Source organism: Argiope bruennichi, chromosome 4 (genome assembly GCF_947563725.1).
Source record: "Argiope bruennichi chromosome 4, qqArgBrue1.1, whole genome shotgun sequence".
Classification (NCBI taxonomy): Eukaryota; Metazoa; Arthropoda; class Arachnida; order Araneae; family Araneidae; genus Argiope; species Argiope bruennichi.
Window position 1 is genome coordinate 115876570 of NC_079154.1, and position 18256 is coordinate 115894825.

An 18256-nucleotide genomic window follows, 5' to 3' on the forward strand; every position below is an offset into this window, starting at 1 on the left:
AAGCAACATTAAGATATTTTTTTATTTTGTTGTTGTTGTTTTGGAGTTTGTTGACGCAAGAGCCATGTTTGGCCATGCTGCTACAGGTATATGGTTTAAAATCATATTAGATAATATAAAAAATGCATTAATTAAAATATAAAATATTTCGACTTGGGTAAAAAAAATGCGAAATTTAAGTTACAAAGAATATATAAAATTCGGAAATTTAAAAAGAGCTATGATGATTTAAAAACGGATGTGAAATATGAAAGAAAATAATAATGCTCTTTCTAGAAGCTGTCATACAAATTAAAAACACATAGAAAATGTAATAAGTGTATGGAAAAAGGCGAATAACCTTTAAGAAGTTGAAAATATTTGGGTGATATATCTTCTTCACTATGTTTGATAAAGTTAAAGACAATGAATTAAAAAATTGTACTCGGTGAGAATTAAATCGAGGAACATGCGATTAAAATGTATATAATGTTAAAAACGACCTGACATATGAGGCATATCGGTGCGCTTTTTCCAAAATTGAGATGTTTATGGGTAAAACGCATATACCCTATACGAAGAGGATATTTTTGAACCATGTCGTTTTATTATTTTGATCCATGACCAGATGACAAACAATACCTGTGTACATGCTGCAAACACCAAGCAAAACAAAAGTGAGAGCATTTTATAGAGTTTTTGTTAGATTGTTAAATTCTTTGTTGGATTGACATTTTATTTCAGTTACATTAAGGCTGTTGATTGCAGTTTTGATGCGATTTATTAAATTAGAATTCCATTTTAAAGCAACAATAAGGTATTTTTAGAGGTGAGTATGTGTCAAAGGTAAGAAGATTTTTAACGGTTGATTTAACGTGTAACATCTTTACAAACAAGGCTTTTAAATCTACACTTTACTGAAAAGGACACTTACAGAGGAAGTATAATCTTAATAAAGGAAAGCAGACCTACGATCCCAGAGGAATTCTGACAGCAAAATATTATAGGAATGCATCTTTTAACTCTTTACATTTGGAAAAGTAATTCAAATCATAATTATTAACCTAATACAAAGAATTGTTTATTTCTCCGAAAAATAAATATATATATGTATATAATTGTTTTAAGTTGAATTTCTCTAAGATCTTAATCTTAGTCTTCTTACTACACTGTAAGTATTTTTAACAATCAAATTCAAAAAATAAATAAAACATCCCAATTATGTACCATCGGATATATCTTGAGAAGATATATCCGAGTGCAAAAGATTAACCCTTTGCAGTCGGAAAGCTAATTCGATGCATAATTATTCACTTAATACATGGACCCGTTTATTACACCAAAAAAATAAAAATATATGTAACTGCTTCAAGTTGAATTTCCTAGAAAAAATGAACGTACATCATTTTAACATTCTGTAGGTATTTTTATAACAATTAAAATTACATAATTAAATAAAATGCCAAAATGATGCACTGTCTTGAATGGTGGCTGAGAGAAAACATTCGACTGCAAAGGGTAGTAAACAAAAGTCACTTTGATTAGGTATGTATATATGTTTCACGACTTCTAAAGAACCGCGTTGAATTCAATCAAACTTTGCACATTTATTATTTAAGATGAGCAAAAAAAATATTATCAAGTTTTGAAAGTGCAAAAATTATTTAAATATTCAATTAGTTAAAAATTAGCCAAAATTTTGCAATTTTCCCCTAGAAATTTCAGAGTAAATTATTCCAGAAGATTTTTGTTTACACCATCTTTAAATCCAAAATTTTACCTTTTCAATTTAACAATTATTTTTTCCAATCTTTTTATTTTTAATTCCCCATTGTTTGAAAACTTTGCTTACTGAAACTTTCTCTCCATTAAAGAAACCAGATTTGTACATATTTTTTTTCAATAAAAATTAAACCTATTTTTGTAGCTGTCATTTAGTCAAATCCATGCTTCATTAATGATCGCCATTTATTATTATTAAAGGGTTTTCAAACAGAATTCTATAAATTTATCTCCGATTATCAGCTATTTCACTTTAAAAATATTTGAAAAGTACATACCTTTTTTTGGGTATCCGTTTGGAATCTTCTTTCCATGCAGAAGTAATGACTAAGAGTTTTCCCTTTTCTGTTGATGTAGCTTATTTTACTCTTAAAAATTTAATACCATGTATTTCACAATGTTTTTCAATTATTGCACACATTGTAACATTTTGAAAGAATAATGCATTTAAAAGTAAAACTTGAAAGACGTAGGTTATTGGGATTTATAGCTACAATGGCTGTTATCTCCTGTTTCCAGATGAAGTTTCAGTCAGTTAACAGTTAAAAAGTAATTGCGATAATGCAATTTAGTTCATATTCGAGATTCTAAAGTTCCAATGAAAAGAAGAGGTACAATAAGACGGACAGTTCCCGCAACACGGAATGATGAATAAAGATAAAGGACACAAAGTGACCATAACAGAATGTGGTCAATTAAATTAATAGATGTTGAAGTGCTTCAGTGCTTGAAGAGAAACTTGCAGATTGATCTTGTTTGCAGTAATTTTACCCAAAACATTTTTGAAGGAGATATCTTGCTTATCTAACTGTAGAAAAGTTCACAACTTGTCTCTATAAAATGTATATTTTTTGCACGAGATAATTATGTGTTCAATACCATTAATACAATTACATTCATGACAAAAGAGATCATTTTGGAGATTAAAACGATTCAACAGTCCTGGTGTTATAATTGTTTTGCTGCATTTAAAAGTAGCAGACGATATTTCTCATTTCAAAAAATAAGCTGTTGCCAGAATTTTCTTTATTTCAAAGTATTTGCTTTTTAAAAATTCTTTATATAATTCGTTCTAAAAATATGTGAGTACCCTATGTATATCAAGAAAAAATATTAGTTTAGATTAATAACAGAGGGAAAATTAGTTTATATTGGTTTTTGAAACTCATCTATTTTAACTCATCTAATCTAATTGAATTTCTGAATTTCAATTCAAAAAGTTTAAGACCATAAAAGGAATTTGTGCATTATAATATTATATACGAAAATAGATTTTACATTAAAAATATTAGCTATGAAAGTATCTTAACTGTGAGAAACGTTGGATATAACAGCTAGTTTTTAAATAAAACTCTATTCTGACGTCATTGGATTATAACTATATCGTACTGAAAGGCAATTTTCACTTCAACGAGGTATACTTGTCAACAAATATCTTTAGGTGAGTTTACATTCGGCCAGTAGGCAGCGCATGCATAGAAAGGCTGAAAAATGCTGTTCAGTCGATGGCAAGTAGTTGTCCAGACGGGACAACTACAAGCCGCTGTATTGTATTTTTTCTTAGTGCGCATGCGTTTGTAGAATTTGGCGGGTTTTTTTTTTTTTTTTTTTTTTTTGGCATGAAAAAATTTATTATTTCTCGTAGATTAATTTCGACATTTTTTTGCTCTTTCTGATTCCAGGTTATGTTGTTTCTTCATTTTATTTGCCACGTCTTTTCTATAGCTATCTAAATTTAGGTACGTTGACCTTCCTTTTAATTTTACCATGTTTCTTTGTGTAAATGTAATTCATTTTAATATGATACAAAGTGAAAAAATAAAAATTCAGGGATGCCAAAACGGCAATTTATAGCCAAGCATGGAATGCCTGAATCTATTTTATGAAATTGTGGCAATCATAAATCAGTCCCTTTCTGTGTATGCACTGCCTTTTTGCCATCGTATAACTGGCCGTGTGTAAACCTGGGATTAAAGTATCCTACCGACTATATTTAAAACTAATATTTGGCTGAAAATCCCAATATATATGTGTTTTTAATTATATGTGAAAGTCTGTTCTTTTTTCTTCTCAAAATCCTTTTTATTTTATGTCTACGATAATTAGGAATGAAATGTAAGACATTTTAATGGAATTCAACATCTGAAACTAAGAAATACTACATATACATTATTTCTATTTGTTATTTAAAAATTATAGACTCTTTTTTTTTTATTTACCATGCTTTTACCATGCATTATTTAAAACTATTTTCAGTATGAATTTTTTGATGCATCGTTCTAAATTCTGAATGACTAAAGCACTTCGATTTTCCGCTGATGCTGTAATTTTGATAATAAACGAATGAAAAGCATATAAGTCGTACTTATGAAAAATATTATTGATAGAAGTATCCTCATAATAGTTAAGATAGATTTTCAAGTTAGACCAGAGGGAGCGATTTCCCCAAATTTTTCTCTCATATTCTCTAATAAAGGTGTATTCGTATTTCGTACAATAGTTGCGACAAACGAATCTTTGGCATGAATCGTGTTATCCTTGGCGAGTTATTTGGCGATTACTCACTGGTATGCAGTAAATAGTATCTGAAAATTGAACTTGTGTTTTAGACATTCTTTTCCCAACTGATTGAAACAAAAATTTGGCACAAAGCTATACTTTTAATGGCAAAATTACGTACCTTTTGGTATTTTAAAGTCTGTGCAAGTTTGAGGTTCGAACTCGCAACGTTAGGGTTCATAGCCGAGTAACAAAGCCACTAGACAAAGTGTACACTCCTTGCCGGAGGTTGTTATCTGGCTTATGAAGTTACCACCACAATACTCCCCCACCAGTGAGTCGGTGGAGTTTATTGCGCCATTCATGGTGAGCGACGAACGTGATTATCGCGTCAAGTGTTATGGTGGGCGACGGCGTGTGTGAGTGGTTGCTACCGGTAGATGGAGCCAAGACAGCTGAACGAAGGATGTGGTTGTTCAGGACCAGGGTCACCAATGTGCAAGTTTGAGGTTCGAACTCGAAGGATATGTTTCATATCAAAATCTTTTTATTTGTGGGAGATAGGTTTTCACTAAAAATATTTTTTTACACAAAGTCGGATTATTTCAAAATTAAGCACAATTAAACATATTAGGCATGATAAAAAAAAATAACATAAAATTTAATGCATCTTTATATCCTGAATAATATTATAAATTAATTTTCAATTAAATTATGTTTTAAGTTATAAATTATTTGATGATTTTAATATTTAATAATAAACCAAATTCCTTATTTTTATTTGTTTTTAATAATTAATTTTTTTAAAAAGAAATTTTTTATTATTATTTACGAAGAATATTTTGAATGTTTTTGCACGAATTTTCTGTTCTAATCTTTGTCGTTCTAGGAAGAAGCATATTCTCCAGAGATTAACACTACGCTACGATCTACGATCTACGATATGAAATTTGCATTGACGTTCTACGGGTGTACTTCTAAATCAGCTGCGAAATTTTTTGTATCTCCAAATTAATTATTTCTTAAAACTGAATTTTTAAAAAAAATATAAACTGAACACAGTTCATTCAGTTCATATTTCAGTTCTCATTTAGTTCACATTTCTATTCAGTTTTTTTTTGCGAAAAACTTTGTCACGAAAATTATTTGTATGCTATCTTAAAAGGGCATTCAGTTATCTTTCAAGGACATTAATATAACAATTCTACGATTTTTCGTTTCATTTGCACAAGCTTTTAAATGATTCTAATAAATATGTAAAATCAGTCATGGTTGCTAATCCTCATTCCTACTGAAAGTAAAATACCTAGGGGGCAAAAGAGGGAATACAATACTCCAATCAGGCACACAAGCACTAAAAAGAAGAGAATGGCGCATCGAATCTTAGCCATAATATAAAAAAAAACCCTTGTTATCGCCCAGCATAAATGGAATCACAAAGGTAAATTAAATGATTCGCGGTTGGTGGTTCAAAGTATGTAAACAAAAAGAAGAGAGGAATCGAAAATCAGACATTACGGGGATGAGAAATCGAAAATCAAAGCCACAGCACGGCACAAAAGCAGAAGTAAGGAAAGGAGGGCGCAAAACAAATAATAACTAGTTTTATATAACATGGGATTTCCGGCCACATGGCACGAATACACGTGTTGACCTTTGACAAGGGCAACGGAGGGATCATTTTCACTTGATACGTAGAATTGATTGCGCAGTAATTTTTACAAAGCTTCATGCGTAGAATGGGATCAGGAAACAAGAGAACACTTTAGAATGACCCCGAAATGGGCCGAATTAGGCAAAACGTTTATGAAATTAATTTTAATTTAGATTAAATTAGATATTAAAATATCATTATGTGTATATATATATATATATATATATATATATATACAAAAAAAAGTTATAACTGGCTATTAGAATGAGTATATTCAATTTCCGCTTCGAATATGAGCAATGTATTATAGTGATCAGAATAACATGAATGACACGTGTATTGCGGGCCCTCGGCACGAATTGCACTTTTTGCTTTATTTATTTATTTTATTTATGCATTTATATTTAATATTTTTGCTTTTTGAGTTTATCTATATTGTTTACTTTCCAGAAAAATTGCAATTTTACACAAAAAAAAACCATTTTTTTTTATAACTAACTATTGGAGCCTTTTTCTATCTGCTTATATTTTCTATCTGCTTTTCTATCTGCGGCGTTATAGGATGCTGTCATACTGACAGCATCCTATAACGCCATCTCGGACCCGATTTCACCATGTTAAAATTGAGTGCAAGTTCAAAAATAGAAGTAATGTTAGATAAACTGTAAAATGAATACTATGATGTAGCAGATTGTTTCAAATAACATGTTAAACTAAGTGCATTCATGATTTTTTAAAAATATAAATGACCAGTTCATAAGGTAAGATTGAAGAATATTCATATGTAATCAGTATGTGATTCGTATCTAAATATTTTCTCCGAAAAAAACACCCCACAATTTCACAAAAAAAAAAAAAAGACTGTTGAGCGAAGCTTTATCTTTCAGATATCGTATAAAATAAGTAATATAAAGACGAAAATTCTACAAAGGAAATAATACTTTTTATAACATTTCTATTCTTTTATACTCTCAAAATATACCATCAGGAGATGCATTTTTAAAACCCTCTATATTTCATGTCAGAGCATAACTCTTTCTATATTTTCAGAGAGACTAAGATTTAAAATTATGCATGGAGCTCTTTCACGTCCGCATGTCAAATTTCAACTCGTAAATAACATTAGAAGTCCGACGCAAAGGTAGAAAGATGGAATGTCTTTTAAATTATGTTTAATGGAAAGCATGTCAACCGTTAAGAAAAGAACTAAGTGATATTAATGAAAGCATAAATCACTTTCTTCTTTTTAAAAAAAAAGCTCTTGAAAGGGGACTTGGGGGAAAAGAAAAAGAAATATCGCGCACTCCGCTTCTAAGGAAAAAAAAAAAGAAAGGGAAAAAAAAGCCTTTCACAATTTATGAATTGAATTTCATTTCTTTCTAATATTCTACTTCCTTCCTTTCCAAGAGTTTTTTTTTTTTTTTTTTTAAACTTTTTAGTTTTTAAGATTTCAATAAGTAAGAATTTTGAGGCTCGGAGCAAATAATAAATTCTTCGTGTAGATGGGTGGCAAGGGAAAAAAAAAAAGTATCTATATTGTTCAATATATTTCAAGAAATACTTTCAGTTATCGATCGGTTGTAAAATTCAAAAATGTCAATTTTTTTGTCACTCAAGAACAGATTCTTATCCCCCCCCCCTTTTTTTTTCACTTTGTCTTTAAATCTCTGTTTTGAAAAGTATTTATTTCTTTTCGCTTTTTTACAGAAATTTAACTCTCCATTTTGTAAAAAGGTTTTTGTAATAAGATAAAAGCTATTTTCCGCTAAAGATGAATACGATAAGTATTTATATTTAATATGAGTTTTATTGATTTAAATCTGAATTATTCTTACATTTTTCATATTTAGGGAAGATTTCTTCTTGCTTTAGTAAAACCCATTTCGGCAGATTCTGATCGCCAGATCTATATTTTATGCTGACAACATCAAAAATGAGTTTTAAGAAAATTCTTAAAAGGCGGACAGTTATCTTTCAAGAACATCGGCACAACTACTCTAAAATTTTTCGTTTCATTTGTACAAGTTTTTAAATTATTCTAATCCACATGTAAGATCAATTAAAATCAATATGTAAAAATCAATCATGGTTGCTTATTCTCATTCCTACGGAAAGTAAAATACTTCATTGAAAAAAAAGAGGAATAAAATGCGTTGTTTCTCTGATCAGGCGCACAAATACCAAAAAGAAGAGAATGGCACTTCGGCTCACAGTCATTCGTGCAGAGGGTTCAAAGTATGATAACAAAAAGAAGAGAAAAATTCGTAAATTAAATGATACGGATATCAGAAATCGAAAATCAACGGATGACGCTGTCATTTTTGAATTTTACAACCGATCGATAACTGAAAGTATTTCCTGAAATATACTGAACCAGAAATATATTCAGATCGCCAAGATATGCATTGGATTTCAAAATTAAGTTTACGTAGCATAATTGTCGCGTATTGCGTGAGCACGAACAGACTCCATAATTGTTCAAAATATAAATTTTAAAGCTTGATGCGAAGATGCATGGCATTAGCTATTCAGCAAACTTTGAAGACATTATAACTGCGAATCTGAATGACGCCATGACACACAAGTCATGACATTCGAATGCCCAACGCCAGTTTAATTTTGGAATTCCGTGCACATTTTTGAAAGAGGTAAAAGAAATTACGTAATGGCACAGTGAAAGATGCTGTGGTGAATTGCATATAAGCCAGTTAACAGCTCTTCTACCCGAGCAATTGTTTTGGTATAATGGGTAAGTTACTGGACTGCAAACCTCAAGGTCCCAGGTTCTATCCTCGCGCATTCACATATCGCCAAATTGGTGACCTCGGACAATGAACCTTCAACCTTCGTACAGTTGTTTTGGCGCCATCTACCCGCAACCAAAGTCGTCAGATTCGACGCAGCAAAACCAAAATCCCCAGACTCACTTGACGCAGCAATCAAAGTCGCCAGACTCACTTGGCGCGGCAGCATCGACAACCACTCACCCACACATACTCGCTACTCAACTGGGTACAGGCCCATTAACACAACAGCTAAAAATACATCACCACTCAACAGCCATATCGTTCGTCTCACCTCCGACTCACTAGAGGGAGAGTCTGTGGTGAATAGCATATAAGCCAGTTAACAGCTCTTCTACTCGAACAATTGTTTTGGTATAATGGTTAATTTACTGGACTGCGAACCCCAAGGTCCCAGGTTCTATCCTCGCTCATACCATATCGCTAAAATGCCATTACCTAATGGCATGTGCAGCTACTTTTGTCATATGATTGTGACGTCACAACTCCATTGAAACATTTATCTTCATAAATAAAAAACGCAGCAACAATGTCAAAATTATGACATATGTGAAAAATAGAAAGAATTGACATCTTTATTTGATCAGATAAAATTTCAAAAAAATTATTATAATTAGTTCTTGCTTAAGTCTTTCTGTGGCAAACCAGTTTTTATTCAATTACGATATTTATCAATATTCGCCAATCTGATTTCTTTAATTAAATACAATTTTTAACCACATTTATTTGTCTATATACTGGTATTCATTGCATTTGCTCGGAAGTATCATGTAACCATTAGGAAATACATAATTTCTTGGGAAAAGCAACCACGGCGTTCTCTCACAATCTTGATTTCTTTTTCTAACACAGATAGACTTCTTGTCGGTTTTACCAGCATTGCAAACAAATTTCTCATCTGAACAAATGTTGTCGGCTTCACATTTTCTCTCATCGCACATGAACTCATGCGGAAACCCATTGGGACAATTTCCATGAGTTCTATGTAAACGTTCTAAATACAATTCATCTTGGTGTTCAGTAACGTCCTTCAATGGTTTCTTAATTTTTGGCTTTTGGTAGCAAACGAATTCATCCGAAGTTTCGGTACTGAATTCTCGTTTAGGTTCCTCTTCCACATATATTAACTCGGGGTCAGTTGATTTGTATTCTAATATTTTAGCATGGGGATTCTTTGGAGGTGGACGCTCTGGGACATACTGAGCTTCGCCAGGTGGTTCTTGCAGACATGGCGATTTGTCCTTAGGCAGCATAGGATGGGGTGGTACAAAATCCGTCTGGGTGATACTTTTATCATATTTCATACCTGGTTCCTCATAGTGGCGAACAAATTCGTAATACTTCCTTCTTGATATACCAGCACGATTGATGAACTGCTCATGAGTTTCGCTAACTCCAGGGAAGAAAGGTCCCCTCATGTACAAATTGTCAACAGCACCGGATGCCCGAGTCCTGGTTTCTTTCAATGAATCTAAATAGGAAGGCAAATAAGGAACATCTCCTCTCACCTGCTCACCAACGGCAGGTTCTCTGCAGCCCGGCGGATTAAAATCTTTGTAGGGCCCCGAAAAATCGTCTGGTAATCCTTTAGGTGCGTTTTCTGAAATGATGTTTGCGTTACATGGAGGAGTGTGGCCAGTGGCGCAACAAAACTGGGCATGGCCTGATGGTTTGCTTGGCCCACCAGCACAACGATTTCCGCAAAGCATCATGCTTGAAGCGTGGATACCTAAATACAATAATAATAATAATAACAGTATAAAATAATTTGTTGGATTTAGATATTCTTTTGAGTGCAAAATGCAATTTTGTGAACATTTATCAGTTAAAGTAAGTGAAGTTACCATCGTAGGGGTGCATTAACAACACGCCAGCGATTAATTGCCGAAGATCGAACTCGGATACGTTCTTTCGTAAGTAAAATTTAACTATTTTCCCAGTAGCACGTGATTAATACTAAAATTCATTAATGACATGTAGTTCATATATTTTACCTTGTGATATAGCCAAAGATCTAGATTTATGATTCATCATTAGCAGTTTAGTATAGTAATTTAAATTTGAATTATATAGTAAAATTTTTGTATTTTTGTGAATTTTAGTTGGATCACTTTATAATTAATTAATAAATATTAATATAGCTTATACAGATTACGTATATGTAAAAGATGAGTCTGCTTGGTAGTTTACTAGGAATAGCTGCTTTTTCAATTATTATTGTGATTAAAAAGGATCTGATAATTGTTTGCCGGTTTCAGTAACTTTCGACTAAGTGCAATAAATGTAAATCTATATTGATAAAATAATTAGCACAGTGAACATATCACGCTTAAGTGGACTTTGTCATAAAATAATAAAAGAATTAATATATATTTCAAATTACAATAAAAATCAGATCAAATTTATACAAATAATGCTAAAAGACAAATGATTCTAACTAAATAAAAAGCGATATTATTTAAATTTGGCGATACTTGAACTAATAAAAATAACATAAAAAATCTATTTAACATTTTAATGAAGGAAGGTAAAAAAGTATTTCAAAAGAAAATGTAGAGACAGAGCGCGAGAGAGTTTATTGACGTTTAAAATCAGGAAGTTTAAGTCAGTCTATCAAGTTTAAAATCAGGAAGTTTAAGTCAGTCTATCAAGTTTAAAATCAGGAGTTTAAAAAAACAAATCCAAATCAGCAATTAGAATTCCAAACCTAACGGCTGGTCCATTCGTCCCTTGTGATATTTTAGGTGAATATGAACTGATTTCATTAACTTTCTTTGCCAATATGCATTTTGTTTGTTAGAATAAGATAAACCAATTGGACGTCGCAATATTAGTACAAATGCAAAAGAATTTAATTAAAAAATTAATTAAATAATAAATTTAAATTTAATTCATTTAATTTTTTAATTAAATTAAATTTTTTAAGTTTTAACATTTTTGCTATACATATATATTTTGACAACAATTAATTAAGCATTTATTTAGCAAACGCAAAGATAATACTTTATGTAATTTAACTTCATCTCAGACGATCACTATATTATTAATATTAATTTGTAAATTCCTTTTTAATATCCTCTATTTAAATATTTTGTTTCTTCTATTCAATCGTCACATTGCAGAAAAGTAGTTTAATAATCCAATTCCTTCTTAATTTATTTAATATTAAAATATATTGTAAAAATATTATACAAAAGATTTAAAATTAGTAAGAAATAAACATCAAAATTTAAATATCTTCAAAATAGTTTAAATTTTGAAAAGGATTAGATTTATTTTAGAAATCATGCTCATACATTTTATGAATTTAATACATAGTTAACATACCTATGGAGTTAGCAAGAAATTTAGCTTTTATAGTTTCTGTGAATCAAATTTAGAGAATTCTTCACTATTCGCATTAGCGGCATTTTTAAAATGCTATTAGTTTAAAACAAATTTTTGAAAAATTAATGGAAAAACAAATGAATCGGCAAAACAGGCAAGCGTGCATATGTTTAGCATTAACAATGAATTTAATTGCCATTTACAAACATAATTAAGCATTTTTTCATAATTTCAGGCAAAAGCAAGCTAAATTGAATTTAAAAAAATGTAAAAATTTCAATGAAAAAAAAATTAAGAAAATAAAAAATAAAAAAAGCAGAAAATAAGGGGTTTTTTTTTTCTTTCTTTTTGCATATTGCGGTATTCGCAATAACACTATAATTGATATCAGAATTCTCCGATAATTCAGTTGTTGCCATATCGTTTGTTCAAATTATTTTAAATCAATAATAAGAATAAAATGAACTACATTGATCACATTCTGTTGTGGCCTCTATGGGTATTTTATCTTATCATCCCTCCGTGCTGCGTGAACTCTTCGCTATGTTCTATCTCTTCAATTGAAATTCAGACGCCTGAACATGGACTGAATCGCATCAGCGAAACTTCTCTATAATTGCTAATTGACTGAAACTGCAAGTTGTTTGTGTGCGCGCTCTTGTGTTTGTAGATGAAATTTCTTGCTTTCTGTATCTAGGATAACAGGAAGGCCGGGATAGCCTGGTTGGTAGAGCGTCGGATGCGCGTCCCTTAGGTTGCGAGTTCGAATCCCGCCAGCCGAAGATTCCCCGCGTTCTTGGTGGCTGACGCGCGTTAAATCTGTCGTGGTCACAAAGTCCACTGGGGGTACTGGGTCAGGGGAAATCGTTCTCTGATTCAGGTTTAAATTAAGATCTGTGTGTAAATGATATGCGTGAATGAAGTCCGCCCCGTAAAAAGAGTTGTTACGTGTGTGTAGCTAAGTCGTTCTCTTGGCCCTAGATGGCGCTACTATAGAAACAAGAGGCGCCCCCCCCCTCAGGCTAAAATCGGCTGTCTTCGAACAACAGGCTTGTCCATGGCAAGTGCCATAAGAAACAACAACAACAGGATAACAGGGGACAACAGTGTTTGTCGCTATATATCGTCACCTCTGTAGGAACAGGTTGTGAGTAACGCAACTCATCATCGCAAGTTATTGTGGTTCACACGTAACTAAATATTATAAATAATTATTAATGTTTTGTATTTGTTTAATTGTTATAATTGTTCATGTTTGTTTTTGAAGTAATTGCATCAAAAATATTTTATATATTATTTTGTGTTAAATGAAACTATTTTTCTGCTGTTGCATCTGGCAACGAGATTGATATTGTAAAAATAAAATAGAACGAGTGAGATGCTCGCCGTTGCTTGGATTTGACGTAGTTTGTGTTTTTATTTTAATTTCTTTAAAATACTTTAAATCGTTGGTCGTAATATCCTAAAATAAGAAATGTTTATTTTATGTATCGAGCGTTTACAATCTGCACATTAAAACGCAGAGTCATACGCCGATACCTCTTACTTCTTTTAAGTTTCAATTGGAATAAAATGGCGGTTCAAGCGTAGATTTGGGTGCCCCTTCGATTGGCGACAAATTTCAGCGATGAAGCTCTACTTCTGGTTTCCATAATGATTTGTTTTCACTGACGTTACTGTAGGATTACCGACTGTAAATGATCTTGGCGTTAAAAAAATCAAGGGGCACCCAAATGTAAATTTTTTCCCAAAACGGCTTTATTAAAAATCATTTAATGTTCTAAGTCATGAAATATTTTGTTTTTTACTGTATGTTCATTGTGTTTCCTTTTCAAAACTGGGGAAAAGCATGTTTTTTGTACTTGTAGAAATCTTGATTTTTTTTTTTTTTTTTTTTTTTACTAGATTCTGTCATTTCTATAGAGATATGATCATTTTATATCTTATTGCATATTTTTTTGGGTGAACCGGAGTTTAACCCCCTTCTTCGCCAAGTTGCAATAACGCGCCAAAGCTGGCAATCTTTATTATGCACTATGATTGGACATCTGTTCCCTTACTTTTGAACATTTCGCAAAAACCGTTGCTGGCGATTTTTGAAAATTGCACCAAGCAGAAGGTTAAACTCCGGTCGTACCATTTTTTTTTTCTCTCTGTCAGAAAGATAAATTAATCATACAATATATGCTGTAAAATAAAAATTTTCATCAGACGAGTTTTTTTTTTTTCGGTGGAATTGAATAATTACTTATTCACACCATTTTGGTGAATTTCACCCATTTGCTTTGGGTCATATTACAGCTAATGGCTCACAGCTTCCCGCCTTTGGCGACTAAATGGTTCGTTTCGGAATATTAATTGTACTTAATTCTATTAAATCTCTAATTTTATTTAATCTCTTCATTAAAGCTGCGTTATTTTAATAATATTCAAAGAAAAATCGCTGCAATCTCCAGAAAATTCGACATTTTGAAGATTTCCGCAATTTAGATCAACTTAATATTTTTGGCATTGTATCTATCAGTGAACATCGAAACTCAAAAATGCTTTGAGCTTGTGGTGAAAGCGTATAAGCCAGTTAACAACTACGCTACACGAGCAATTGCTTTTGTATCATGGTCATGTTACTGGACTGCGAACCACAAGATCCCAGGTTCTATCCTCACGCATCACAATCCGCCAACAAGCTGAACGAATGACACTTGGTATATGATTTTTACACCAAATTTGTGAAATTTTACCAAGTTTTGAACGAAATCCATTCGCAAGAGAGCTGTCGGTTTGGAGCAAATGAAAACGATAACTACAAAACGTAACGAGCTTGATCGATAAAATTTTGATATAAGCATCTAGTGTAAATCCGTATCAGATTCTAAACCAAATATGTCAATGAATCGGCCATCTGACAGTTGTACATTCGCATGCAAGAAAAAGTAATAACATTAACAAGCGGAAGCTTAGATAAATCTAATTCAGTATTGATCTTATTACTAAAACTAGAGTTCTTCGTCAGTTTTTGGTTTTAATCTACCGAAGAAGGGGGGGGGGGTCTAAAATGCATATTAAGTTTTCTTTTCTATACTACGAAACACAAAGTGTTCATGAATGGGACTTTTAAAATAAAATGTTAAAAAACTAAGCACTCAAAGCCTTCACAGCTTTGCTCAAGATCAACACTTTTTATGAGAAGGGAGAGAAATAATACTTTATTAGGGATTATGCGAGAAAGTTTCAGGGAGATCACCCCACTGCTTTTCTAACGTTATTGAATTTCAAGGATAAATTCATACTTGCTAAGCTTTGATATACAGTCATTTGGCGCCTTGCGAGGTTGGCAATTTTTTGGTGGCGCTTTTGTTATCGTTACACTATTGCTGTCGTTCGCGCCACAATTAGCCATTTCGCTAAAATTTGGCGATAAACTTTTTTTTTGGCGAAAGTGACTGTATATGACTGAAAATAATAATGAATGAAATAAATGAAAATGTGATAAAATGACTCCTTTATATTATTAATTCATCAGTGGCAACACTACTTCAATCTAAACCAATGACATATGGCAAGTTTATTTTCTTTCTTGTTCCCGTTGCCTATTTAAGAAGGCAAGCGATAAAATAACTAGATAGCTGGAATATTCAGAGTGTTTGGTTTGAAGCTTCTTTCCTCAATATTTAAAGAGCTGCAGGGATGAATTCCTAAATGATTTCTTTAAGATAACTCAACAATGTTAACTTTTTTTATAAAGAACAAATCTAAGAATTCAAATGTCGTGATTAGTAGCATTTTATTCAACTTCAGGTTTAATATTTGTATAGATACAAAACATCAAGAAGTTGAATGTAACTTCTTTTGGAATTGCAACAATAAATAAGATAAATTTGTTTTAAGCATTGAAACAAGATAGTACATTATCATATAATTTTTTTACAAAGCTTAAGTACATTTTAATATACAAAATTAAGTACATTAAAATACTTATGGATAAACAATCGTATCGAAAATTGATTTCTAATTTAGTAACAAACTATTCAAGGACTCTCAGAATATAATTAGCTACCAATGACAAGAAGCTAAAATGAGAAATTCGAAGATTTTTTAAATGACATAAATGCTTATTCAATATATGAAACATTCACAATTTTAGCAATAATGGGATAGAAAATGCACACAGTTCTCTAGCAATAATATAAAAATTCATTTTCATAAACAAAGCATCATATTAAAAGGTTTCTTCTAAAAATAACACAATGTATTCCTATCTAAATTCTTTAATTTTCTTCATGGTATATATACTAAAAAATTCTACTTTAAAAAAGCTAATTGATATAAGACAAAAATGTAGTAAGATATATCAAGACTATACTTAAAATTCAACAACACATTGAAATAAAGGAACTTTTTTAACTTAAATATATACATTTATCCATAAGTGTCAAATTATAAAAAAATGGCCTTTTAACTTTCAGAGGTTGAAGCAACCCGGCGGTAGAATTGTCTAACGCACCACAAGTTTGAGATCTTATTTGAGATGAAAGACAGACATTGTATGTGACCTGTTAATGCCTATCTTATATAAGGTATTGAAGTCAAGAAGCAAGTGACATTATAGTGCTATTTAACATTACAGTAATGCAATTATGTTTTAATTTTGTTTTCAATTTCATTAAAAATGCTGTATGCATCAATATAATTTTATAAACAGCATTTAATTACTGGCTTATATTAATAACTTTGAACTACCAAATCTCTTTTTATAGGCAAATGCAAACTGTAGCATCTCATATAATTGGCAATTTTTTCTGAAATTAACAACATACTGATCTCAAAGCTGTTTAAGAATTATGTGGAATTTATCTAATCAGTGAACACAGTTGGCATAAATATTTTTAAAATAATATCACATATTAAACTTTCACAGCAGGTTGTTTAGTTATCTTAATTCAGAATTATTTTCATTAACAAATTAGTATCTCTGCTACCAAAGAAAACATCTTCACATTATCCATAAGAATTGCTTGTGGTTTCTCTGTATGCATTAAATGGATCACTAAATTAAAAAAAAAAAAAAAAGTATTTAATTTATTTTTTGATAGATTCTTGAAATAGGCACATAATGCATTAATTGATGGTCTGAAAGGTCACATCTTTACAAACTCATAAAAATCGAAATCAAATTCATATATCTTACTCAAGATATATGAATTTGGTGGCAGCGATATTTTTTAAATATATATAAAGATATCAAAAAATATTATAAACAATGGGCAAATATGGGGGGTTTGATCAATCAGAATGTATCAAAGTTCACAGTATAAAAATTTGACTGCAGAGCAAGAAAAATAATGTTCCAAAACATAAAAAATTTATCCTTGAACAAAACATCCATTTTCACTGAGCAAAAATTCATTCCATAAAGTGAAATCTCCACATTTGAGAATATTCTCACAAAACAAACCTTTTGTATTACTGATAATACCCAAAAAAGAATTATTAGTCAGCTTATTAGAAAGCTGACAATAAAAAAAATATTAAAAAAAAGGAGAGAGGGAAATGGATGACTTGAATAAAAAGTATAACCTTGGAACAAGATTAGAAAGATCAAGTGAAAAAAAAAAAGTGAAGTAAAAATCAAGTGAAATAAAAAGTAATGCAAAGAAATTTTGCAAATGCAAAATCAAAGATGCAATTTTTCATGCAAAGTAAAATATGCTTTATTAAGTATATTATTTATGTTTCATCAGGAAATTGGATGCTTTAGGAGATATAATTGCTAGGAAGTCCATAATAGTTGAATAATTGTCCATATAAGACAAAATTTGTACGTGTTTATTCTTAAACAAGTAAAATTGTAAACACTGCCTCAGCTTTTTTCATTTAAAGTATTACAGAGACCATTACAAAGAAATTTTCTAATAAAAATTTGCTATTTCATAAATCGCACACTTTTTCCTTTGTTATCTGAAAACTTTTTGTTTTAATTAGATGCGATTCCTTTAAAACATTTAGTGATCCAAAATTTTTTGCATAACAACAAAAAAAATAAATAAATTAAGAAGCAACATAAATAAAAAAGTATATACCAACTAATAAAATACATAGGGCTAAATTATTTAAAATTCCAAAATATTTCAATAAAGAGTTCATCTTCTTGAATTTCAAAACTAAATAAATATAATTCAGATTCAGTCACTTTTTAGGAGTCTGTGAGGAG